Here is a 26899-nt window from a genome sequence, read left to right on the forward strand (position 1 = left end):
ACAGGTCTACTGCTCAAATACCACCTCTTCACAGACACTTTTTATGACTATTCTATCTGGTATACCACCATCATACATTTCTCCCTATTCTCCCTTAGCTTGCTTTACTGTCCTTCATGCCACTTATCAACACGGGACATTTTTATATTTATTTGTTTCTCTTTTTTTCTCCTTATAATATAAGCTCCATGAGAGCAGGGACTACCATATCCCCAGCCTGCAGACCAGAGCCATGCAAACATAGATGACACATCTTCCTAGGGCCAAGACCGTAAACAACAGGCACTATCTGCCTCCATGTTTGTGCCCATTGGATTTCCCATTCTTAGGACATACGATGCCAAAAACAAAGTTACTGATTACTTTCAGGTTAGCATGGTGACAACCTCAACATACCTGGTATGTCTCCTCCCAACTTTCCATTGAAAAGTATCATTTGAAATATGTATGTTTATGGTTTTAACAAAGAAACACACTAGTATTTAACTTGAAGTTAAATTCTGAGAAATCCCACTATCCACTCATAGTATTACCAAATTCACAGGAATGTTCTCTTGTCATCTAGGGTCCTACGATGATACACCAACCACTTGTGCTACCAGCTGTCAAAACTTTGGATGGCCCTACTTTCAGGTATTGCATATATTATGAAAGAACATTCATGACCTAATGAAAGTACATGTAGGATTTCTGGTAAATTTGAGGATAATAAGACCATATTAACAATAGTAAGAAATATTTCACAGAAAGGTATATGGTTAACTTTAGAATAAAAGAGAATCTTGAAAGGCAATCTAACAAAATACTGATAAAGATGGAATTATGGACATCTGTCACACTTACAAAATTATTTCCTTGGGACCTTGGCAGTGGACTTAGTCTCCACATTGCTGTTCTCTTGGCCAGACTACTGGGAGTGTCAAATTAATTTGGATGTGTCCTAGTAGATTTATTAATAGTAGTTATTTTGTAAAATTAGCCACAGACATCATATATGTATATATACTATATAAAACATATTATAACCATAATTATATGGATATATACCAAAAATTATGTTTAACATGATAAAATAGGGCTAAATTGCTCATTTGAACTAAATTCCTTTTCTCTATAGAGTTCTTTATTTTCTGTTCACATTGTTACTGTTATATTCCTATGAATGGATGTAAAACTTTCTTATATTTGGAACATAAGATGATATCTTATTTATAATCAAAGGAAAAAACTTTAAATGACTCTAAATATTATTTTTAGAACTCCGTGGCCACTCTGAGGTCTGATTTTCAGTCCTGGGCATTAACTACAGGCTTTCGGGGCATTGGTGCTTCCAGAAAGACTACTGTTCCAGATGTGTTTGTCTTGTTATTTATGTTTGGCATTATAGTACCATGGCAAATAAAATATTAATTATGCAATTAATATTACACCTCACAGTTGCCTTTCCTACAAAATTAAAAAAGTTAATGCCTTTCCTGCATTAACTTGTTTTTAGACTGCAGAAATTTGACAATTCAATAATGTATCATCATAATAAATGGTAATAACCTAAATTAAAACTAAAGGCTACTAAATTATTTTCTCTTAAATTTAAAACTGGGTGACATCATTCCTCCTTCTGTACTTAAGCTGTGATTTTTAAATTCCCAGTTCATACTGCTGGGCCCAAAAATAGATCCTCTATAATTGTTCTTTCTCCCACAGCATGTCTTTGGGAACTCATCATTGTTGTGCTGTCCTTTCATGTGTCAGCTTCCTTTGCACATTGCATTTCACATGACTCACTGTTCCTTAGAGCAAGGTTTGAATGCTCAAAATGCCTACTTATATCTGACAGCTGGATTTTTCTTCCTGATGGTTTTTATGTGAAGTAATACCAGATCAACTTTCAAAAGGCCCAAAGTTTCCTTAATAAAGAAACATAGGAAAGAGAGCACGATGGGAGAAAATTCACTTACTAGGGAAGATCTGAATTTGGCCTCGCACTATCTGTGTGTATCAGTCATATCTTCATGTGAACGCTGAGAGGAATACACTATATTTTTTCCAAGTGTGTTTTTCAACTTATAAATTATAACATCTGTTTAAGAGTTTGAAGAAGATACATTGGAAGTAACTGAAAATGAAAGTTCCAAGTTTAAAGGTGCATTCTCTTCATTAGTCTGGTCTCACAGAACTCGTAGAGCATTGGAAAGATTTTCTGTGAGAAGTTAATGGCTGCCATTTGAGTTGCTTTTTGTTCTAATAGTGCAGTTTAAGGTGTAAATTCACTTCAATTCCAGCAAGACAGAGGTAGAAAAAAATTATCTTTATGGAAATTAAAAATGTAAATGAGAACTATGATTGCACTTTGCCATCATATTACTTTGAATTATTTATGTTTCCATTTTAACACAATAAAAGAAGTACAGAACAGAGACTTAGGAGAGGGGGTTCCCAGTCTTAGCTCTTCCACCACTGCCGTGAAATATAAAGCAAATCATAAAACGCTCTTGAGCTCCTAATTTGCGTCTCTAAAATGAGAAGATTTTTCTATAAGATTTCTCAGGTCCATTCCGGCTCTAAGATTCTGAAATAGCTGCCTATAACTCTCTGACCTAAAGATAAGAGCTAAAAATAAAATATCATCTGAAGTTCTTTGTAACCAGCTATGTGATTTGTAATATTTCTATTCCTCTAACTACAAGGGTTTTCTTTTTTTTTTTTTTTGCATGGTTTTATTTATATAATCATACAGCTGACTGAAACTTGACAGCTGGGTAAGAAGTGGGAAATAAACAAATATAAGGGGAAATGTCTCTGGCTAGTTTGAATTTTGGCAACAGAAGCATATATTTCTAGTTATTGGTAAAGTTTAGTAATCTTGTGGAAAGTTCTTTCAGACTCCAAAATAGTAAAGATATTAACTTATAAATTTCTAATCATTTAATAGGTCCATTTTTGCATTTAAATTTTAATCCAGCTAAAATTGAAGCATTATTTAACATATTATATAAACTAAAAAATATATTTGTAAATTATATGAAAATACTCCAGAAAAGTTATACTTATAGTGTTTTGAAGTGTGCTTAATAAATCAATTTTATGAATGATTATTTTATCATCTCTTTAAAATTTTAAAGCACACTGTCCTATTGCTCAGAGTTCAAATTAGGTATACTCCCATGTGTATGAGAGACACAATTAATGACTTGCAGGTCATAATTAAAGATTCAAAACATTCATTTTTATAACAGAATGTTTACAAAATACTTCTTCTCATTTTGTTGTGTAATGAGCAGTGTTTCCAATTAAAATAGTTAAAATTCAAACAAATGAGGTCAGCGTGACTTGTCATTTATGTTAACTTACATGTACCACAGCAAAATAAAGCTGGGACCTAAATATGGCACTGGCTTAAATAAGGAAGTATTGGTAATCGTACATGATCATGTGCCTTGAGGGTCTCATCTTAAGTGCCATGAAAGTCTACCAGTAACTCCTTCATCACTAAAAGATTTTCATATTATTATTCTTTCTGTAAAATGGTGGAACCCCTCATGAATATGCCTCCCTGCAATGTCCTTGTTAATTTGCCCTTAATCAGACTCTTCTTTAGTGAATAAAGTTGTTCTGCTTTGCATTGATCCCTGAAACAGCCCTGGTGTTGATCTCTGTAAAAAATTTCACTCACACAGATTGTAGACTTCATTAAAGATTTACACGGTAGCAGATATGGGAGAGGTTCACATACCACCAACGCAAACAACTTCAAATCAATAGTATAAATGACCATTTTTAGATGTCACTTGTTTCTCCCAATAATCTATTCTGACCTCTCTCTATCTCTTTGACTTTATTCTGTCTTTACCCATTCTTTCCTTTTGTCACTCATTTTCCAGCTTCTGTTGCACGAGTAAAAGTAACGCATTTTCTAATTTGGTTCATGGAGAGGAGACTTCTTCCCCTGACATTTGAGCACCTGATAACATTTATGACCAAGAGTCTGCTCTACTCTAAGTGGATTTTTAATTTATCAGAAAGAACAGTTCCTCTCATAAGAGGAATTATGATGCCAATGTAATAGCAATTATTTAATATGTAAGTAGGTAAACATAAACTGCCATTGAAATTTAGTAGAAAGCATATTATATGCAGTGATGATAATACCTTCATGAAATTCTTTAGCTATCATTTTTTTCTTTTCAAATTTGTTTTACATTAAATTAGGATGAGTGTCTTGTTTATCTTTTTTACTACATTGCCCACCATAATGGTTCTCAAATGCAACAACATTTTCATTTTGGGTAGAATTGAGTTTCCCCATTTTCTATGTGTTACACTTTTCCCTAGACCAAGGATTTACGAAGTGAGTTATCCGTACTCTTACCACATAGGCAGAAACAGCTTGTTTTACAGAAATCAATTTCCTGATCCTCAAACTTGATTTGATCTCCTTCCTAAAACTGATCTGCCAGTGAAAACTTCGAAGGTACAAGCTTCCAGCTAGTTATCCTTTTCCACTTCTCTCTTCACAATCTTCCTTCTTCTCTTTTACCTATGTCTCCCTCCCCACACCAAAAAACACAAGTGTTGTATTACCCATTCTGAATCTTACTAGAGAGCATTTTTGTAAAGTGTAACAATCTCCTAGGCCACAAACAAGGGGACGAGGATGGTGGGTACATTGATGTTTGCCAAGCCTCCTTTCAAAAGGACATGTCAGCTTCCCCCTTCTTCATCTCATTAAATAATATGGGGCAAATAGAATTTTACTTGTGTTTAAGATGGATTAAGAATCAAATTATATCTCAAAGTCTATAATAATGCATTTTGATCTTGAGTGTAAACTTTAAAGCCAGACTGCCTGATTCAACCCTTGAATTAATCAATTTTTAATCATGTGTTAAAGTTAATAAACTGACTGAGCTTCAGGTCCCTCATTGGTAAAGCTGGGTTAATCATAGTACCTACTTTACATGATTGTAAGGTAGGTACTATGTGACCGTAAGTCTAGAAAATCAAATATTACTTTTTAAAAGTATTACAGTCTAATATATATAAGTGAATCATTTATTATATATCATTTGTATTTCCAGATTTGGTGGATGCTCTATATAAATAGATAGCTACAAGTAGAGGTATAAATAGGTAATGTATAGATTAGTGCTTGAAACTTAGTAAGCCTTCCAGATGTGTTAGCTACTATTATTATCAACATGATAATTATTGCCATTATTTTTTATAAAAGTTATGGTGGTAATGCAATCTGGAAGAACTTTTTAAAAGCATTCATTTGCTGTCATTTGGAAAGGATATTTTTAAAATAAAATTTTAATCTATGTACAAATTTTGTTGCAAAAATTTTAGAGCAGCGTAAAGATTTTCATGAGAGAAGATTGGAAGAGATTTACTTCACACCAATGCACACATCTGCAAAAAAAAAAAAAAAAAAAAAAAGACAGACACTATAACATCACAAATTTTAAAGTGTTACCTGCTCATCTAATGATCTATTTCCATGTCACTTTATCTTCTTTCTTGCCCCTTGCTACCTTTATTCCCTTTTTTTCTATATAATGAATTTTCCTGGCTCTCTTTCAGGGTATCACTAAAAATAATTTAAAATATAAAAATACATTTTAATAGAATAAAATTCTTTAAGATGAAGGGTGGATAGTGGACTAGGATATGATTTCAAGGAGAGAAAGAAATGATCTATCATTTCCAACCGCTGTGAAGAACTCATTCATTTATTTTAAATGAATGTGGTAGATATTGAATTGCTTTTATATTTATGTTTTACTGTGAATTTTTTTAAAAATGATGTAACAGTTATAGTTTAGAATGTCAACATTTAAAATGTGCCAAAAGTTACATGCTTTGCAACTGATCTGTCAGTTTGAAATGGGTGATGTTTTTTCAAAATTATTTTACACAAGGTGTCAACAGAAAAACTTGGAGCACACTGCTCTTTAATAGAGTGTTTCATTCATCATTGCATTTCCTCCACTATAAGGAATACACTTAAAATACGTTTATCAATAAATATGCATACAATTTTTTCTTATCATGAAAATATGGTGAGTTATAATGTCATGCTTTTCATTGTACAATGCATTTGTGACTAGAACAACTAACCTTATCTCATAAACTTCACTTACAGAAGGAAAAATTGGATCTAGAATAATGCAACCTGATATTATATGTATCAAATGGAAATGTACTACTAATAAGCAAATAAATATAAGACTTTCAAGATATAGGTGGAAGATATCAAATGGGTTTCTCTTGTGTTTTAAAGGATAATAAATTATCAGGAAGTTAAGAAAGGTCCATTGAAACTGGGTAATTCTATGTATAATTCTACGTATAATAATTATATTGTGACATGACTATTAGCAAATAGCTTGCTTTTTTGATAAAAAATAATATTATACATTAACAAAAACATAAGTTGTCAACATTTATGTTGTCATAAAATGTGAAAAAAATCCATAATCTTTTTCCAAAATGAATCGACCTTTGAAACAAGCAATCAGTTAAACAGAGAGTATCTGAAGAGGTTTTACTGGAGTCCAAATACTGTTCTTTGAGACAGATTTAGGTCTACCATTAATAGTCTGATCCCTCAGGCTAAATTTCAGGAAGAGTCCATTAGACCCCCAAACTAAGTCTAATAGTCAATGCAGTGTTGATTTCCCCTATGTAGAAAACCACTTTAAGAAAAATGACATTATAAAAACTTTATTGCACTTAAATATTATTATTGTTACATTTGTTGTCCTTTTTGTCTCCCAGGCCTTCCTTAAGCTTCCTTGCAAAGTATGTTAGTTATATTTTATGGGATATATCAATTTTGACAAAATATTTCCTCTTCCCAAATTATGCAGACTCCAGTATGAATATGATGAAGTAAAATTGTTAATTAGGCCATACCACAATTCATTTATACCTGTCACGGTTTCAAATCTGCCAGTTCTCCTCAATTTTCAGCCAGCTCTTTGTAAACTGCACATCTTTATGCTTTTCCAAGATTATCCAATTTTTTTGTCGATATTAATCCATCAGTCACAATACTTGTGAACGGCCAGATGCCTTTTGACTTGTCGCATTAAGGTATAGGGTCCTGCTAATACAATTAACAATATATTACTGCTATTTCTACTAGTTAATGAAAACAAATGAAATGCTAGTTGCATTTATTGATTTTTGTTAAAGTGAGCAAATTTCTATGTAAAGTATTTGAGAAATGCCTAGGAAGGGTGTGGCTTATAAGAAAAGCACAGTCATTTACTATGATTTTATGGGAAGTTCCTCCTGTGGCTAAATGTACTCGCTGTCTCACATTGCTGTAGATATCTCACAAAGGAAAACCCAACACAACTATCTGCAGCTTTTAATATGCTGAATCTAAAACACTCCTGCCAATGAGAAACAGACCCTGCATTTAAAGGAGGGTAAAGCTTGTTTCAATAAGCCTGGCGAATGGGTCTGCCAACCTTTAGTTAACTCGAGCAAGCCTTTTAAACTATTCTTTTTTTTTTTTTAGGGTGTTTTATATGACACCTATCTCTAGATAGAATTTGAAACTTCTTCCAAATGTTTTCTCTATATGGCATCAAATATCTATTAAGCCTTAAATAAGAGAAACTGGGTAACCAACACCTAACCAGCAATTCCCAATGTAAAGAACTACCTCATTGGGCATATCTATATTTTGAAATCAGATGTGGCTATTGTTAACCAGGCTTTAGGCATGAGAGCCCCTTATCTATAAAAAAAAATTATGGTCATACTGAAGTTTTTTATTTTTTATATCTCACAGGGTGAACTTATTTATCACATTTACTGTATAACTGATAATAAAGTCTAACTTCAAATCATTTGGGATTCTATTGCATGGAGTAAGCTTAGTTATTTCTGAAAAAGTTCATTATTCTCTATTTATCCTAAATTTTTTCCCAAGCCTTCAGATATGTCAATAAATGATCCAGAAAACAATACCTTGACACAGAGAACATAGGTTTCCCTGTCACTTCAAACACTGTCACACACACACAGATGCAAAATACTTTAGAGTAAATTTTGCCGTCAAAGAGTAAGTTTTTTAAATCCTAGGAAACCTTAGAATTTATCTTTATAGCCAGATAATTAAAATATTCCTCAACAATATCCTATTAAGGTCAATTTTGTGTTTTCTTTATTAGGAAAATATGATTTTGAATGCTTTTATAACATCTCAGATTCTACATATTTGATACCATATTTGGTGGGAAATTACAGCCATATGTACAGTTGGTGAAATAAAACATACATACAAGTAACTTTGAAGCACATTAGTTTCACTTCAAAAGCATTCCAAGTAAAAATTTATGCAATGAAAATGAAGAGGAAGAAGTATGCTTGTTAACATAGATACATTAAATTCAAAACAATATAGACCATACATTCTAGTTTGCATTTTGAAGTGACTGTTGGGAAAGGTCTATTTCTTTGCAGTCAGAGCAATTTTTCTATTATGTTCTATTATTATTGTTCAGACTTATATCTTTGAAGGTCAAATTCGTCTGAAATTTTTATTGTGAAATAAGGAAGAGCCATTTATTTCTCTTACAGTCCTATCTAAATATTGTAATGTGAACTGTAATTCCTTTTCTCTATAAGAAAATTAAAAGAAACAAAATAGTAATCTAGTGTCACAACCAGAATTATACCATTTCTCTTCAATAGATTTGTATTGACTATTCCATAAAATGTCCACAAACTACCTAATCTTGTCTCTTAAAGTTATCAGCAACATGCTGATAAAGATATCAGATATAAAGATATCAGCATGTTGCTGATAACTTTAAGAGACAAGATTAGGTAGGGTCTTCTGGACATTAATGTGTTCTTCTGGACATGTTCTACATGTTCTTATATGTTGAACTTCAAATTTAACAAAGCATTCTGTGATATTTACTATAAGAGCCTCACTATTATTAGACAAATTTGAGAAATCTTCTGTTTCACAATGCCCCAAAGCAAATTGTCACGTACAGTTAAGTCTGGGCCTCAGGAAACTGCCTCATTTTAGATTCATATCCAATCCATTGTCCATTGAATTAGTCAAGTCATTTTCTAACTTAAGAAACTGAGCAGATAGTAAATGGAAAAGAATTGAGAAAAAATATATTCTATTGTACTAGATGAAGCTGGATTTGTTAGCAGGGCTATCAAGCTGGACTTGTTTTCGGGACATCAAACTGGCACATTAGTAAAGCAAACAAAAAAACATAAAGCAATCTGTTCATTAAATGCAACTTTTAAAACTCATTGATTTTTTAATCTGCCTGAACCCAGATATAAATATCTATTTTCTAGAAACATTAATTTTTTAATTGGAATTTTGGTAATAAAAACACTTGACCTGTGGATACAATTGGGTGTCAGTCCTTTATCTTATTTCCTGCTATCTACCTTTGACCTTTTGGTAATAGATTTTTTAACGCTGCATCAGTGAATTCCTGACAATGTCTACTTTCCTTTTATTCATACGGTGGAACCAGGATAAAATACTTGGTCTAAATATCCTTCCTTTTGTCCACTTCCTACTACACTCCTGCTGTCATCTGTATGCTTGAAATAATGTGCCAAGAAGCTTTGAATTTTGTTGAAGAAGGACAAAGAAAGTTGGATGGTTTTCTTTTGTTTGGGAGACCCAATTTGTGACAATGAGAATGTAAAGGCTCAAAGGGTGGCATGGTGTCTATGCTTACTGGACACTGAACTGGTTTGGAGCTTCTAGAGAGCTGAATATGAAAATGGTGTTTTCATGAGGGAATTAATAAAACTCTTGACAGGAATTGTGCTGCTATAGGGCCCAGATGGCAGCACAGCATAGGGTAAAATTGAAGGCCATTTTTCACCAGTTGTGCAGAGAATGTAGCAGGACTCTGACACCCCAAGAGGTGATGACTTTGAGAGCATCAGGAGATAGTGTCAACATAAAATAGTACATAGTAGCCAGAGTAAAGGCACTCCAGTTGACTATAAAGGCAGAAGTCATGGACAAATTAAGTCAGAATGTTAGAGAAAGAATGATCTATGGTGGTCCTATGAAAGAGACTGGCTGGCAGACCATCCCTTTAGAGAGGTTAAGAAACGTCTTGAACTTTCCAAGATGATGGAAGTCTCATGTTCTGAGGTGCAGATGTTCTGAGGTATAGGAATTTATGAGTTATTTTGATATCCCGAGGCTTCTGAGGCCTAACAAGGTTTCAATCACAAGAGTAATTATGGAAGAGATGATTTAGATATAATTCAGATAAACATTTACTTACCAACAGTAAGTTTCAAAGTGTTTGAAAATAGTGCATGAACTATAGGATTATGTAGCTGATTTCAGGTATCTTGTACTTTCCTACGAGTCACCTGGCAGTCAGAAGATATGTGATATTTTCTAATAAAGTTATTTTCAGATGGGAAAGATGACTATAGCTACTTCCACGTGGAAAGTCTTGCTGCTGATCTATGTAACCCTAAGGATTAACCTATTCCTGGCACATACAGTTCCAGCTAAGAAAGGCAACATGTAAATTCTTAGAAATCAGCCATGATATAATAAACCAGTATTCACAGATACCCGTTAGTGTGTTCAAAGGAAATTCTCAACTGGCGTTGAAATCTTTAACTCAATCTTTTCACAAAACTCATGCAAAGTATCCAATATTCAGATATGTTAAATCTATTGGAAAATAAAACTCTAGACGTGGATTATTACTGTATTTGTGTGTAAATAAACCAAGACTAGATATTAAAACTTTACTTTCTTCCTCTGTTCTGAACCTATCCTTCCCCACACCTCTACTCTCAGAAGAGTACATCTCTTACATGCATATTTCAAAATTCTTTTTTTTCACTCACAATGCACTTGAACATATATTTTTCTGAAATGTAAATTCATATTATAATATTTACCATCGATTTTGGACTTCCAAATAAGTTGCATGAGGCCGTATTGATTTATTGTTTTTCCTGGCAGTAGTGGACAAGAATTTATAACTGGCTTTAATGTGTTCTTTTAAAAAACTTAAAAAAAATTGCTTTTGAAAAAATACAAAAGAAGAAGAAATATAATTATAACTATTAGACTATATAAAGTATACCTTTAATGAGGTTTATCATAATGTTTTCCTTATTCTTTGAAAAACAACAGTGGTTCAGTAAATAAGAGATTTTTCTAAGATGTTAATTATTAATATTATGTCATAATCTTATAAAAGAACTTTCACTTCTTCCAGATCTAGTTTATTAAATGATTACTTTAATCAAAATAATACATGATATGAAAGACAGAAACCTCTCTTTTAAAGATACTCACTGACTGGGAAAGCTATGATCGCTTAAGCACATGAAATACCAGCAGATTCGATTTATTCCAAGCACTACATGAAAATGATTTTTTAAATGTTCTTGTTCTGAAGGCTTTCTTGAAATGTTAGCATCTGTTTCATTTCCTAGATTCTGGAGTAATTTCTGTTAGGAACTTGTAGTTCAATGTGACAATACAACTAGGGGTTGAATTATTAGTAGGGCAAACAGAGGTTGCCAGTATATGAGCCAGCGTCTGCTTCCACAAAGATTAACATATGGCTCCAGAACTAACAGTTATTAATCATATCATTTAAAACTGCTATTTATAATGGCATAATATGCTATTTATATTCATTATGCTATCATAGAATGTTTAGGGGCAGATTTATGCTTCTAGCTAAAATAATTTAAGGAAGTCTCTTTTAACACATTTTACTTTAACTTCACATTCAGTAAGCATTTTCTTCAGTTAACATAAGTTGCTCTTCTGTAAATTAAAATATATTTCTTTGTTTTTATCTTTGAAAAAATGGTCTGCTCAAAAATAAGGAAGTGTTTAAAATTAGATAATTTTAAAAATTTCATTTGTAAAATTTTGAAATTTTTTTGCCAGCTTTCACTTTAGAGTTAAGTTCTGTGAGCTGGCCCAAACTAACTGTACTAATTTGCAAGGGCTGCCATAATGAAAGCTGTAGACTAGAAGACTTAGACAACTGAAATTTATTTTCTAACAGTTCTGGAAACTGGAAGTCCAAGATCAAGATGTTGGCAGGTGTGGATTCTCCTCAGGCCTCTCTTCTCTATTCGCAGACGGTCACTTTCTTATTGGATCTTCACAGGGGTGTTTGCATATCCCTGACATCTCTTCCTCTTCTTATGAAGACATCAGTCATATTAGATTAAGGATATGCACTTATTACTTCATTAATCGTAATCACTTTTTAAATGTGTCATGCCCGAATATAACCACATTGAGAGTTAGAACTTAAATATGTAATTTGGGGACAGACACAATTTAGTCCATAATATCAGCCGGGCCTGGTGGCTCATGCCTGTAATCTCAGCATTTTGGGAGGCCGAGGCAGGCGGATCACGAGGTCAGGAGATCGAAACCATCCTGGCCAACATAGTGAAACCCCGTCTCTACTAAAATTAAAAAAAATTTTTTTAAAAATTTGCCAGGCATGGTGGCACGTGCCTGTAATCCCAGCTACTCGGGAGGCTGAGGCAGGGGAATAGCTCGAGACTGGGAGGCGGAGGTTGCAGTGAGCCGAGACTGCGCCACTGCACTCCAGCCCGGGGACAGAGCAAGACTCCATCTAAAAAAAAAAAAAAAAACAAACAAACAAAAAAACCAAGAGTTTCTAAGAAATTATTATGAACAAGGTGAAATTTTCTAGAATATAGGAAAAGCTGAATAAAGAAAAGAACACATCTCTGAACCTTAATATTATGTAATACTGACAGAATACACAACTATAATTCAGCTTTGCAAAGGTTGGTAAATTACTTAAACAATTGTATTCTAGGTTATTTAAATAGCAGTTTTACCAATCTTCCAATGTCTGCTATGAACTGTCTTAAATGCTAAAACAGAAGGTAAGGTAAGAATGAATAAACCTTGATCTATACCCTTAGGAAGATTCAAAATAACAATAGAAGTCCATATTTAAGACATGATTCATTTCATTTACTCTCATGAAGACTATATAGGCTAATGAAGGAAAAAGACAAAATCAGCGCATTACAGTGTCATTAAGTAGATAAGGGAATGTACACAGAAAACTAAATGTTTTATATGGGCTTATAGATCTGTAAAAGTAGGTTAAATTTTACATGATTTTCGATTCATTTTAGAATGCTCTATTTTTATAAAATTATATGCCCAATTGAATATTTTTAAGCTTCAACTGCATCTCTAAATATTGGTGTGAAGAATAACTTTTGAAATTGATGTAGAGAATGATAATCACAATTTTTTTCTTTTAGTGACCAGAATTCCAGGATTAGCATGGATAATTCCAAATTTTTAGTGGGTGGATAAAAAGTCAGAACAACGGGGCGGGTGGTTGAAAGGTCAGAACAAAGGCTTCTGCAAGAGAACTCTGTGAACTGAAAACGTCAAAGCTTTTTACATTTAACCTCAAACTAAGCTGGGTACTAACTTGACTGCATGGGAGTACACTTGATTACAGTGGGAATTGGGCAAAGATGTTAAATAATGAAAATGTAGGCGATATTGATAAAGAAGTAAACACTTGACACTTTGTAAATGTGAAAAATCCTATACTGTGGGTTACTTTTTATTTTATAAACTGTTATATTAACAAGTAACTATCGAAACATTATCCTCTTTCCTATGGTGGTTTTATAGTTCATAACTTTAAATTAACTTTAATCACAAAATCTAAATTTAAATACAATTATTTCAATATAAAAATATTTCTGTAAGACAAAATATTGAAAAGTATTTAGACCTTGTGTCTTCCCCCACTCCCATGTCCTATTTAAGTAGCTTTAATGTAGTTTACATTTTTTAAGTCAGTATTTTACCACAAATATTACTTATGCTACTACTGAATCTTTAATCATCTTTCAGGTTCTGTAATTGTTCATTACAGGTCAAAGGCATGTTAAAATTGTTTTAAAATTTATTAATAGTTATGCTTAAATTGGAAAATAAATAAGCAGACATTATCTATAACATAGGCATATATTTCATCAAATATTTTAAATCTATATTTGATTTGGATTGAAATCAATTGAAGTCTCATACAATAATAAACCTCACCAGCATAAATGTCACAGGATGTTTATTCGGCAAGCTCTTCCAAAAGTAGCTCTGCTGGGTTCTATTGATGCTTTTAGTATTTCTTTTCTTTCCTTTGTGTGTTTATGGGTTTGTTTTTTGTTTGTTTGTTTGTTGTTTTTTGTCATAGTTATAGTTGTTAACCATGCTACTCTGAGTATACCTTTGAAACATCAATTAGTTTTTTCATCTATATATTAGTTTTCAAAAACGTCTTGGGAATACATTTTAAAAATCACTTGAGTATGGAAAATAAGTGGCCTTTATTTTCAGACAAAAAGTTTTCAATCTTGTTCCAGTAAGAGAGCTTCACCCTCAATCTTCATCAAGAATTCTATTTATCAAATATATATTTACCAAAAATCTCTTCTGAGAGAAAGAGTATACAGTCAGGGTTACTCAAAGGATATTTAGTGCATTTACTTTTTCAGATAATTCAAAGTTTATTCCTAGGTGAAGTCAAATCAACAGATTGAAGGACCACATTATATTTAATTGCTATAGAATGCTTTTTTATGCCTGATTATAGGTCTTTATTGATGAACATAAGAAACAGCCCTTTGCAACTTGCCACATTTTCTATTATTGAAATTCACATGGGAAACATATACATTGAATTACAGAATGTTCTCTTTGAGAGAATCCTACATGATCTTTTGCAGTTAGTTCAGAGTATATTCGCACTTCTTCCTAGAAATTCGTTAGTTTCATACTACAGACCATACACTTGGTAACTTGATCTACTAGAAGGATCACACTCAAAATTTTAGACTGTCCCTCATTCACAAGAGTTTTTAATAAAATACAAGGTCTTTTAATGTCTTATTTCTAGCTCTTCTTTACATTTCCCAATATTAGTATTTTTTCTCTTTTTTCATGTATGTAATGTTATCTGTGTTTAATAAGTTTCATTTAGGTGAAATAAACAGGGACACTCTTGTACCTATTTGGATCTATTACTAAGATAACAGGGAAATCAGGAGTACAGAAGATATTCTGTGTCATTCAGTATGATGTGGTAACTCTGTATCATTCAAGATGAAAAATTTTAGATACTTACACACAGAAATTATAAGTGCTGAATGTCCTGCTTAAACATTACTTTATTATATTACCATTAGTAAATTTGTTTATTATGATTTTTAATTGACCGATAAAATTATACACATTTATTATGTACAACATAAGGTTTCGTTGTATCTATAGATTGTGAAATGACTAAGTCTAGCCAATTAATATACACATTACCTAGTAGAGTTGTATTTTGTGCTACAAACAACATCCACTCTCTTAGCATTTTTCAATAATACTTTATACCTATATTATTATTATTATTATTATTATTATTATTGGCTGAGCACAAGGGGCTTTATTGATGGTACATGATGAGGTGGGATTCCCTAGGCCCCTTCATCTTCAGGGGTTCTTCATGGAAACTGTGAGGAGGGGAGATTCTCAGTGTGGTGGGGGACTGAGTGTGGCAGGGACTCCCCAGTAATGAGGGCCTCTCTCTTCCTCTCGTGCTCTTGCTGGGGCTGGTGGTCCAGGGGTCTTACTTTTTGGAGGCCATGTGGACCATGAGTTCCACCACCCTGTTGGTGTAGCCAAATTCATTGTCATACCAGGAAATGAGCTTGACAAAGTGGTCGTTGAGAGCAATGCCAGCCCCAGCATTGAAGGTGTAAGAGTGGATGTTGCTGTTGAGGTCAGAGGAGACAGCCTGGTGCTCAGTGTAGCCCAGGATGTCCTTGAAGAGGCCCTCCAATGCCTGGTTCACCACCTTTTTGATGTCATCATATATAACAGGTTTTTCCAGACGGCTAGTCAGGTCCACCACTGACACATTGGCAGAATTCCGTGTTGCAAACATTGTTAGATACCACAAAAGTTTATATAACATTTCTATATTATGAAGTACACTTCAGATGTATATTTTTCCTCTGATTCTTTTGTGTTTTGATATTTTTCAAGCATGCCACCTTTTAAATCTGTTTGTTTTATTTTGTTTGCTAATCATGGCCTGAAGGTAAATCTGCTTGCCCATAGACACATTTTTGTGAGTTGCCTTGGCTACACTCACTATCTGCTAAGCTTCTTTCAAAACCCCTTTTCATGTGAGAAGTTCAAAAGCAGGCATGTAAGCACAGCTTTTAGCAAAAGTCTCAACATTTAGGAAGCATTTGTCGAAGCATTTACTTAGTGTGGACTTTTCATATATTCTATATCCCTTTTGTCCTATCATCTGAAGCTCTCAGTTTTACCAGTAGGATGCATAGAAATATGATGTTCATAAAATTATATTATGTACTACATATCTTTCCTTTAAAACATTACGATGATACAGAAGCCTAAATGCCTGTTGCAGAAATAAATAAATGTATTTACTCTAACCTTGTACTAGAGTCCTCTGCTCTGTACAGAAATTAATAGTAAATAATAAAACCCCCTTCTATGGCTGGTTTTATTTTTTCTCTTGGGATAACTAAGAAAGGATTTTAATTTTTTTGTAATTTATGTATAAATTCTCACATCTCAGAAAAGCTACCAGGAAAATTTTAATGAAATAAATTAAGTACTTTAATAACTGTACAGTGGAGTGAGATAATTATATTCCAACCAGAGTTAAAAAATATCCACACCAAGAAAAATAATTGTTATAAATGCAGTTTTTTATCATTTTTATTCCATTCTCCTTTTCTCTGTGCTCTCTATAGTCACATTGTACCATATAATATTTTGTAGAAATATAGAACTTGCTTTTTTCTAAAAATAAGTAGCAATTACATTTTAAAGAGAGCATGAATAAATTAATTCAGAGCACATAAAATGTTCACAACTACTCTTGGTTAGAGGTCTGAAGTCTTTCCTTCTTCTTCCCTTTCTTTCTTCCAACACTGGAACAGTCCTTGTGAGCTTTTTGTAAAGAAATCTTTTACATGTGAATGCAGTTAATTGACTCCCTTTACCAAATAATGATGGATAATAGCCTTGGTCTCCCTGGGAAAGTGTTTACAACATCAAGTCATTTTCTTCTCCCTCCACTGGGTCAGCCTTTCAAATATATTTGCTTTGATTCAGGGTATAACCTTAGTAGGGTGTCAGGATTTCTCTCTGGATTAATAAAGGAAACGTTATTAAGATCTAAACATCTGTCAGAAGATATTTATGAAATATTTATTTTCTGATATTTTCTTTCTTTCTTTCTTTTTTTTTTTTTTTGAGAAGGAGCCTCACTCTGTCCCAGGCTGGAGTGCAGTGGCCGGATCTCAGTTCACTGTAAGCTCTGCCTCCCAGGTTCACGCCATTCTCCTGCCTCAGTCTCCCGAGTAGCTGGGACTACAGGGGCCCGCCACCTCGCCTGGCTAGTTTTTTGTATTTTTTAGTAAAGACGGGGTTTCACCGTGTTAGCCAGGATGGTCTCGATATCCTGACCTCGTGATCCGCCCGTCTCGGCCTCCCAAACTGCTGGGATTACAGGCTTGAGCCACCGCACCCGGCCTTGATATTTTCTTTCTAAAATACTAGGCTCAAATAACTGTACACAAAAGAAATTAGGTACAAAATATGTGACTTTATAGAAATATAAGTTTAGTGCCATGATTGCATACACCATTGAAGACAGCAACTGTCCAAAGCATAATCTGCAGTGAAATTATTAAATGTCATCCTGTACCTCAGAAAAGTTTAACTTCATTCACACATTCAACAAATGCTTGTTGAGCTACTGGTATGTGCCTAACATTTGGCTGGGTGTTGGGAAGTAATGGTGAATAAAAGATTAGTTGCAAGCCCTTGTGAAATTATCATAGGGGAGACAGGTATTAGTCAAATATTCATACAAATTTAAAATGACAAGTTGAGATAGTCCTATGAAGGAAGAAGATGACCTAATCTGGAGGATTAAGGATGGTTCCCCAGATGAAGTGGTATTTTACTCACTTGATATCTGAAATTTGAGTCCTAATCCACTAGGGAAAGACTGGAGGTGGGGCAGGGAGAGTGAATTGGAGTGATGAGAAAAACATATGCAAATGCATTCTATGGAAAGGAATGGAGGGCAGAAGGCAAGGGAGAGAGCTGTGTCAGGTGAGGCTGTGGAAATGCAGGGACCACACTAAGCAGGGAGTTAGATGACTTGTTAAAGACTCTGGTCTTTGTCTTATTACACTGGCAAACCTGTATTTTCAGTAGCTGACAAGAAAATATGTGGTTTAGCACTGAGCAACAAAAATCAGAGGGAAATGGGTTAAGAAGTGAGGGTGAAAACAAGAAGAGTTCTTTTGAGATTTTGGTTTTGTAAAGTGAGAAAACAGAGTACAGTGGTGGATGTGGGAGAATCTATAGGGTAGAAAGAAGAGTTTTGTTTTTGAATGACAGTGACATGAACATTTTAAAATATTAGTGGGGGATCCATTTGAGTGGAAGAATTTGAATGTATTAAAAGACATCACAGATATTCAATTTTTTACCAAATTGGAGGAAATGAGGTGCAAGTCAGCAATGGCAATCTGTTTTACAGAAGTGAAGAGATACCTGCTCTACTTCACAAGTTGAAAAAGAAAGAAAAAAAAAGAACACTGATTCTGATAGGCTTATAGGTGTCGAAATATGCAAGTGAGGGAGCTATATTCTGTAAACCTCTGTTTTGTTTTGAAGCACTGGCTGTTGAGAGAGAAAGGAAAAATGAAGTGGGTGTTGAGGTTTTGTAGAAAGGACAGAAGGTTTGAAAGACTGTTTTAGACAGTGGAGGAAAGTGTTGACTAAACCAAGTAGGATTTCTTTGCAAGGAATAAACTGGTTTGAGCTAAGTTAAAGTTTGCTGGTGGGTGGGTGTAATATCAGTTCCGCGGCCCACAGGGGAAGAATGTTAAGGATGAAGAAGAGTTGAAGGTGGGATCAGGGGATCATGAGGTACTATGGCTCAAGACAGAGGTGCATGTGGGTCTTGATAATCCGTACCTTTGTACTTTGGGATGACAGCATGGTTAAGGTAGTCTCAAGAAGCTCAAAGTGCGTGCGTGTGTGTGTGTGTGTGTGTGCTGGTGTCAGCAGGGCGGGGAGCGGGGGGAAGCACGTGGGGCCACAGGGTTTAATGGGATTTAAATACTTTTTTCTGGTGCATTATCCTTCCAACTTACATAAAAGAGAATAATAAAAGATTCATTATTTTGTCTGGTGTGTGATAGAATAAAGAATTGCATGAAATAAAAATCAACTTCAATTACTCATGAAAGCTTTAATAGTTGGAAAACTTGCTAACCAAACTTTCTTTTAAACAGTACCCTTTTTACTTCTTGAATTCAGATCTCCCTAGAAATACTGAAAGAAATGTACTGAAAGCACATGGAGAAAAAAGACAGTTGAGGTAATCTTCAAAAAATTAAGATAAACTCTATCAAGAAATGGTAATAACTTAATATCTCTATATAACTATAAATAAGACACTACTCTAAATACTATTACATTGATTCTTGTTCATGATTGTATGTGCTAACTATGTTGATAACATTATCTGCTACACCTGAGGAGTTTTTAGGTGAAAGAGCCTCACACATTACTATCATTGTTTAGTCAAACAGATAACTTATCCAACAGCAGCAATCTATAAGGTAGCAAATGACCCATGATATAATTTAGTGTTACAAGGATGAATTGAGCCAGTTTAAATCTCTTTCAAAATTTTAATTAGGAAAAAAATTATTTAGTGATAGATCATGAAATGGGATACCTAGATAAACGCTAAGATGTAGAATCGGTGTCAAAACATAGGATAAAGGATACAGAATTAGGGCCATTAAATATCATGAGGTATTGCGACAAGGACAGGAAGAAACAGATAGAAGGATAAGCCAGAGGAGTAGGGGGTGTAGTAAAGAATTACATCCTGAGTGGAAAGAATTAGCACCTTTCTAACAAGAGGCATTGAGGACAGAGATGCAGAGGAGGAGCAGGGTTCTGGAACAGTAATGGCACAGGTTTAATGAGAGTGAAGTTACTGAGAGAAGGTCTTCCTGTATCCTTTCAGTTTTAGAACTGAGTTTCAGTCTGTGTGAGATACTGCTCTAAATCTTTCCTGATTTTCAGAAACATTCTTACGTTTCCTATTTCTGCTAGTCAGGATAGCTTGAGCGGGTGTCATTTCTTTTAAAATCCATAGTCTGTGTGGAATGTTCATGATTTTTCTCTTGAAGTGGCCCAAAGAGAAGAGAAATGGTCCACAGGGTAGACGTGGAACCAAGTACTGAAAAGGGGACTCAAGAGCATGAGCAGCAGTCTTACTATGGCATCTGACTTGGGCAACCTTCGCAAATTCACTTATCTCTCTGACTCTTCTTTCCCCATCTATGAAGTTAAATATTTAAGTGAAATGATTACTGTCTCCCTCTAATTCTTTCTGGTTTCACACGAAAAATCTCATGCTTATTGTATTAAGCTGAGCTTCACAAAATATATGCCTGTATCTGGAATTTAAATCATAGACTATTATCTGAATTATTCAAGCTAAGAGCAGCCTCTGTTTGATACACTATTTTGAAACTTTTTTAAAAAATAGCAGGTCGAAGATACAAGTGTGAAGAGTGAGACTTGACTCAAGCCTCAAGGCTCTAAGGCTTAGTCTAATACAAAATGGAATATTTAAATACTGTAAATAGCTTTCAGGTTTTAAAGTCTAGGACATCTCAAAATATTTGTCCTTTGGTGACTAATTCCACATATATCAATAACTAATTAGTTTTTATTGATTATTTTCTCTCAACTAGTACTATTATAGTTACTATGGATCATAGATATGTTTTGTTGATTGTTTTCTCTCAACTAGTACTATTATAGTTGCTATGGATCATAAATATGCTTTGTTCTCTGCAAACCTACAATTTGGTGAGGAAGACAAAATAAGCATAGTAAGCATTCAATTTATTTGTATATAAGGATTTATCTCTCTACATTTTCAGGGAAGGAATTATCAAAGAAAGCTGGAATACTTAGGGTTATCGAAATAGAAGTTCCAGGGAGAGGGGAAATCTAAGCTTGTCCTTAAAGAAAAAGTAGGAGAAAAAGAGAGGGAGAGAAAGAGAATTCTAGATAGAAGAGGTAACATGGGCAAAGGCAAAAGACAGGGAAAAAAAGAGTGAACATCACATGGGCATAGCACTTACATCTGAGGATTTCAACGAGACTGAAACATTCATTGTTTTATTTAATATCATATGTAATTATATGTGATAATTATCAGCTGTTATATTTTAAACTTTGTAAGTGAATCACTCTTTTTACCTGACTGTTGCTCTACCTATAACTGTTATATATTTTACCAGTTAATTTAATTATATCTTCCCGCCCATATGAGAAAAGCAAGAGAATGAGATAAGATTATAATAAAAGACATTGTAATTTACGTGTCAAAAAGACAAACCTATGGGAAGATAAGTCCCCTGCAAAAAATAGAAATGATTCTTTCATTTGGCAATTCTGATAGAAAAACTCTGCAGAGTAATTGTTAGTGGCCTGACCTTGAAATAATCCTCTTTATTTAAACTATAACTTGTATGTTGACAGCACAAGGACTGACACACAAAAAACTGTGATTTGTATTTCAGTAGATGTAAAATACCAGAGAGGGAAATCCAGGATTGCTTAGGTCACATTTACATCTTAAGGGAAGTGAGAGTTATTTGGCATTGCAAAGACTGGAAATTTGCTTCTAATTACGGAGCTGGACATTGACTGAGGCTGTATTGTGTTAAGCTATGATGTAAACTGAGGCTTTCTCTGCATCTATGTAACTTGGGCAAATTATTTTACTCCTCTAACCTCAATATCTACATAAATAAAATGTGGATAACAATATTATATTTCATTTTATATCCTATATGTGACTGTTACTTGAAACATTGGAATGAGGAGAACTCAGAACATTTTCTGGCACACAACGCTCAAAAAATGTTAGGCATTACTATAATGAAAATTTCATATTGGATATCATTACCTGTCATCTAACAGGAGGAAAGGAAAGCATCATATCTAAATTGGGACAGCAACATAACAAATATTTTATTTATGTACATATTTTATTTGAAGGTTGGAATCTTTTGTCTACCAGGTTTTATTAGGATGTGAGCATGGGAAAGTCATGTAATTAGAAAGTTAATTTGCCTAAGAAAGTTAATTTGCAAATTTTTGTCTAAGAAGGTTTCTGAATTTCTCAATAGTAGGCAACCCTACTCCATTCTTAATTATAAAAATAACTTTATATTTAAAAAGTATAAATGCATGGCCACATTTTAAACCCATTACTCACTTCTTAATGTAGGCAGCAGCATGTCATACTGATTTTATTTAAAATTCACTTTGCATTAAGAGGAGTTGTAATTATTAGCTGCCAAGCCTGGAAGAGACTGAAAACATAACCTTTCATTTTTCATAATATAATAGTGCCTAAACTCAAAGTATATATGTGAATCTTGGCTAAAAAATGACATCTGACTGACATCCTATTCATGATATGCCATCTTCCATCACCCTAGCTGAAAACCATCTTCCATCACCCTAGCTGAAAACAAAATCCAAAAATGTTTCATAAATATATAAATAAACATGAAAATAGCGCTGTGTTGCAAACTGTAATGTTTTGTTTCATGTATATTTGAAGTACATTAACCAGAAAAGATTTTCTATATTTTAACTTTGGCTTTCAATACTTAATGTATTTGCATTAATATATATGTCCTGGATGTAATAATAATGACATTTTTTCCCTCAGAATGATAGAATTAAAGAACAAAAAGGACCTTGAGAATCTAGTCTAGTAACTTATTTTACAAATTAAATAAAAATAATCTGGGGCCTCCAAAAGATAAATGGTGTGATTTTGCTCAAACTCTGTAGAGTTTGCTTAGTAACAGAAACAAAGTTAATATATAGAGGTGGGAACATTAGCAAAGCGTAATGCACCATGCAGAAGAAGTCTTAGAATCACACCTGTTGCTACTGGAACCAGCCTCAATTCAGTCTCCTCTGTAATCCCGAGGTTTAGTTAAAATTAGAACCTGGATTTATTCATATTCAATGTGGTGCTATTTGAATTTTTTAGATGCAGTATGTTACCTAAATATGTACTTGTTGCTAAAGAAAGATTTAGTATCAATGCTTTGTATATTTATCTCTCACTGCACAGCAGTCCTTACCTTATGCCCAAAGACTTTTCATTCTTTTATTATTAAAATTGAAGTCTTTCTCTCATAATATGAAAGTCAATGTCAGCACAAATTTCTAAGATTAATAGGCAAAAATACACTACTAAAAGTTTGAATATGCATTATTTCTGAATTAAAAGCAATAATTTATTTGAAATTGTTTACAATGTTCCCATTTTAACTACCACAATATTATTATTGCCTACTAATTTTTGCCTGTTTTTTTCAAAAGTGGGAGAAAACACTTCCTTTGAGTAGTTCAAGTGCTTTTCCTTATTTACTTTACAAATGGACAAAACAAATTATCTTAACCAGTCTTTATTCTCCCTAAATATATGTGGGTTTTACTGTGATCAGACTTCATAAAGTATTAAAACAATGTTAATTATCATCACTATGGATGCATTTTTGTAATGGATAATTATTTCATTTATTTATTCATTAAAAACCTTAATGAAGATAAATGAATACCAGACAATCCCTTGGGGAATCCTGATGATTAAAAAAGCAATGCCCTCAAATAGCTTTTACCTTTAGTGGGGAAGATAAAAAAGAAAAGAAAACAACAACAGACCTAACTTTATCTAGTGTGATAATGTGCTGTTAGAAGGCTCGTACAAAAGGCGTATTTGGCCTATTTGTGCTGTAGGCATAAGGTGGAGTGAAACTAAAGAAGTTATGACTTCAAATAAGGTTTCTTGGGAATGATAGTTTAGGCCTAAAAAGATAGATAGTAGACTTCACAAACACTACTAGCATTACTGCACAAAATAGTTCTATTTTTTCCAAAATTCTGCTCTTCATACATCTAAAAGATTTTTCAGTTTGTTAATTTGTGTGTATTTAATAATGTTGATTCCATCACTCCTATTCTAGTAGGAAATAAACCAAGTAAGACTGTCCTTCTGTCTTCTTCTTTTTTCTCTGTCTCTTTTTCTCTTTCTCATACGTACACAGCAAAAAGTGACCGAACCACATCTTTTTTTCAAACAATTATTGGATCTTTATTTTGAGTGCCAACCACAGCATTACCAGGAATGGTTAGTTACAAAGACCATAGATAAAAAATAAATAAATATACAGCTAGATTTCTCAATACTTCCTTTTCTTTTATTTTCTTTATGTATTTGCCTTTCCCTTTTTCTCACCAACTGGTGCTCTACATCTTGCAGAGATAGAATTCACCTAAGATATGTTTTATGATGACGATATTTTGTAGAAACTTAAGTTTGAAATGTGTGTTGAATATTCTGTACATTTACACTAGTACATTTACTTCCATTTTTTCACAGAACATGTTTGCCTACAAATAATTTTTATAAAATAGAGTTAAAACAAAATATATGCAATATTACAGGCCAATACATTATTTGAGTTGCTCTTGAGCTTAAACAATAATTTTAGATGATGGACTGATTTTTTCACATACCACATATCAGGTTTGTGTTTCTGTTTAGTTGGTTGGTTTTGTTTTGTTTTGTCTTGGTTGGGAATGGCGTTTGGGTGGTCTGGTGTCAAGTTTTGACAAGTCATTCTGAGTGAGGTGATAAAGCCCAGCTGCTTCAGAGCCCCATATTGGTACTATTTTATACTAGCAGGCACAACATTGACTTGTCCCAAATGGTTAAAACACATGCACATGTAAATGCACACAGACACACACACACACACACACACCTCTACATACAGACAACACACGCATACACACACATGACTGAAATAGTCCAATGGAAGTACTTCATAAGGACAAAATTTCTGAAGTGATTTCCCTAGTTATTGCATGCTAAGTATCTCAGGAACACAGCAGCCATTCCTCCAAACTAGTAAACTTTCTGCTGAGCTTAATTGTTGGCTGCAAACTTTTCTTTCTTTCTGTTTCAGCCATTTGCATTTTATCTCCTGGCACAAATTTATCTCCAACTAATAACCTAGTGCTAATTCCAGGTAATGAATCCCACACCTTTAGTTTAACTGGTTTTCCTCTTCCTCTAGGAATTGATTAAACAAATACAAATCAAGAGTTATAATGCAAATACGCAAGTCACTTTAGAGTCTGTGTTTGTAACAAGACATAACTATCTTAACCTCCTTAACAATACTGTCCTCTGGATGATGAGAAAAGATGAGAGACTTTAACACTGGTGTTTATTACCACTCTTAAAAGGGAGGGTTAATATATATTTAAAAGATACTCTGTAACAGAGCAGAGTGTTATGCATACAGAGACAATTAGTATTGGTGAGAAAACAAGTGATTTTGGAGACAGTGCCCATCCTTATTCATGCTAAAATATGTTAAAATCCTACCATGTGTTCATGAGCTCACAAAGCCTCTTTTACAGAAAGCTGGGAAAATTGGCATTGTTAAATGTTCACATACAATTTTACTCAAAATTATAAGTCTTCTAACTGAGGCCAATTAAAGCAAACCAAGACATTCCATTTCTGCTACACGGGGGAGACCACCACTTACTTAACGGTTATGGCTTCCTAGTCCTTGTGACACAGAATTGTGTGGGTTATTACATTTAACCCCCACAATATACTTATGAGACATGTATTACCCCATCTTACAGCTGCAGAAGGTAAAGCTTACAGGTTAGGTTTCGACCTACTTTCCAGTTAGTAAACACTGCAGTTCCACAGCTGGTATCCAAACCCTAGTATCCAAACCCAGAGTCGTTCTGTTTGAAACCTGTGCTCTCTGCCTTGTGTCTCTCTTTCTACTGCTCTTTTTTTTCCTCTAGTACAAGTCCCTACTGCTATTATTTTTCATTGTTGTTATCTGCTGTCTAAAGCAGCATACTATTCAGACACCCATACTGACTCCTGCTCCAGAAAGCCTCATTCATGTGAGTTTTCTAGCCATAGCCTCCACCAGTGTCCGTCAGATGGTGTTTCTTTTTTACCTACTTTCGTCATGTTTTTTTTCTTTTGAGATTGCCATTGTTATTGCACCTCAGAAGGAATTTAAGTGAGGAAACTCCTCACTGCAAAGACAGGCATGCATGGTAAACTACAAGCCAAGTTGCAGTTTGAGAAAAATACTCCAGCAATGCATGGAATTCATTTTGAAATAACCAAGGTAGACCTCAGGATGTTATGGTTATGTGTTTTCTACAAAAAAGTAAAAGCGTTTATAAGATACCTAGGGAACCATTTCATATGATTAATTTTTTAGATGATTTTAACTTTTATAAAAAACTTTATTTTCTGTAGTGACATTTTTCTCTTTGTTAGGAAAACAAAATCTTACTTTGGTGGACAGATTTTTCACTAGATGTTTTGATTTAATAGAGCAACTTTTAAAGATACTATTGCTTCCTTAGGTTCTTCAGTGTATTTCATATTTTGATAAAAATGCACTGTCTTAAGATTCGGTGAGGGAGGGACAGTCACATTAGGACAATGTTTCACTGTTGTTGTTAAGGTCTATTAAACTCTGTCAAGCGTGACAGAGCATTTTTTTTTTTTTTTTTTTTTTAACACATCCTGGTCCAGTTAAGGCTGCAAATCAGAAAAAGTGCTTGGCACAACAATTTAGCAGGAAAGAAAGCTAT

At 33.8% G+C, this 26899-nt stretch overlaps 1 protein-coding gene and 1 pseudogene across 3 annotated transcripts in view; one reads left to right on the forward strand and one right to left on the reverse strand.

Moving 5' to 3' along the window:
• The window catches only part of CALCRL (calcitonin receptor-like), a 103832-nt gene that overhangs the window by 17634 nt on the left and 59299 nt on the right, over positions 1–26899 (forward strand). Inside the window, exon 3 of one of the 3 annotated variants that reach the window (XM_011936491.1) lies at positions 566–633. The exons of the other annotated variants lie outside the window; for them this stretch is intronic. The gene's annotated coding sequence lies outside the window, so the exon portion shown is untranslated. The remainder of the gene's footprint in view (positions 1–565; positions 634–26899) is intronic. 3 annotated transcript variants of the gene reach the window in all.
• LOC105507819 lies at positions 15238–16016 on the reverse strand (annotated as a pseudogene).

The sequence above is a fragment of the Colobus angolensis genome, unplaced genomic scaffold (assembly GCF_000951035.1).
Source record: "Colobus angolensis palliatus isolate OR3802 unplaced genomic scaffold, Cang.pa_1.0 Scaffold153, whole genome shotgun sequence".
Lineage (NCBI taxonomy): Eukaryota > Metazoa > Chordata > Mammalia > Primates > Cercopithecidae > Colobus > Colobus angolensis.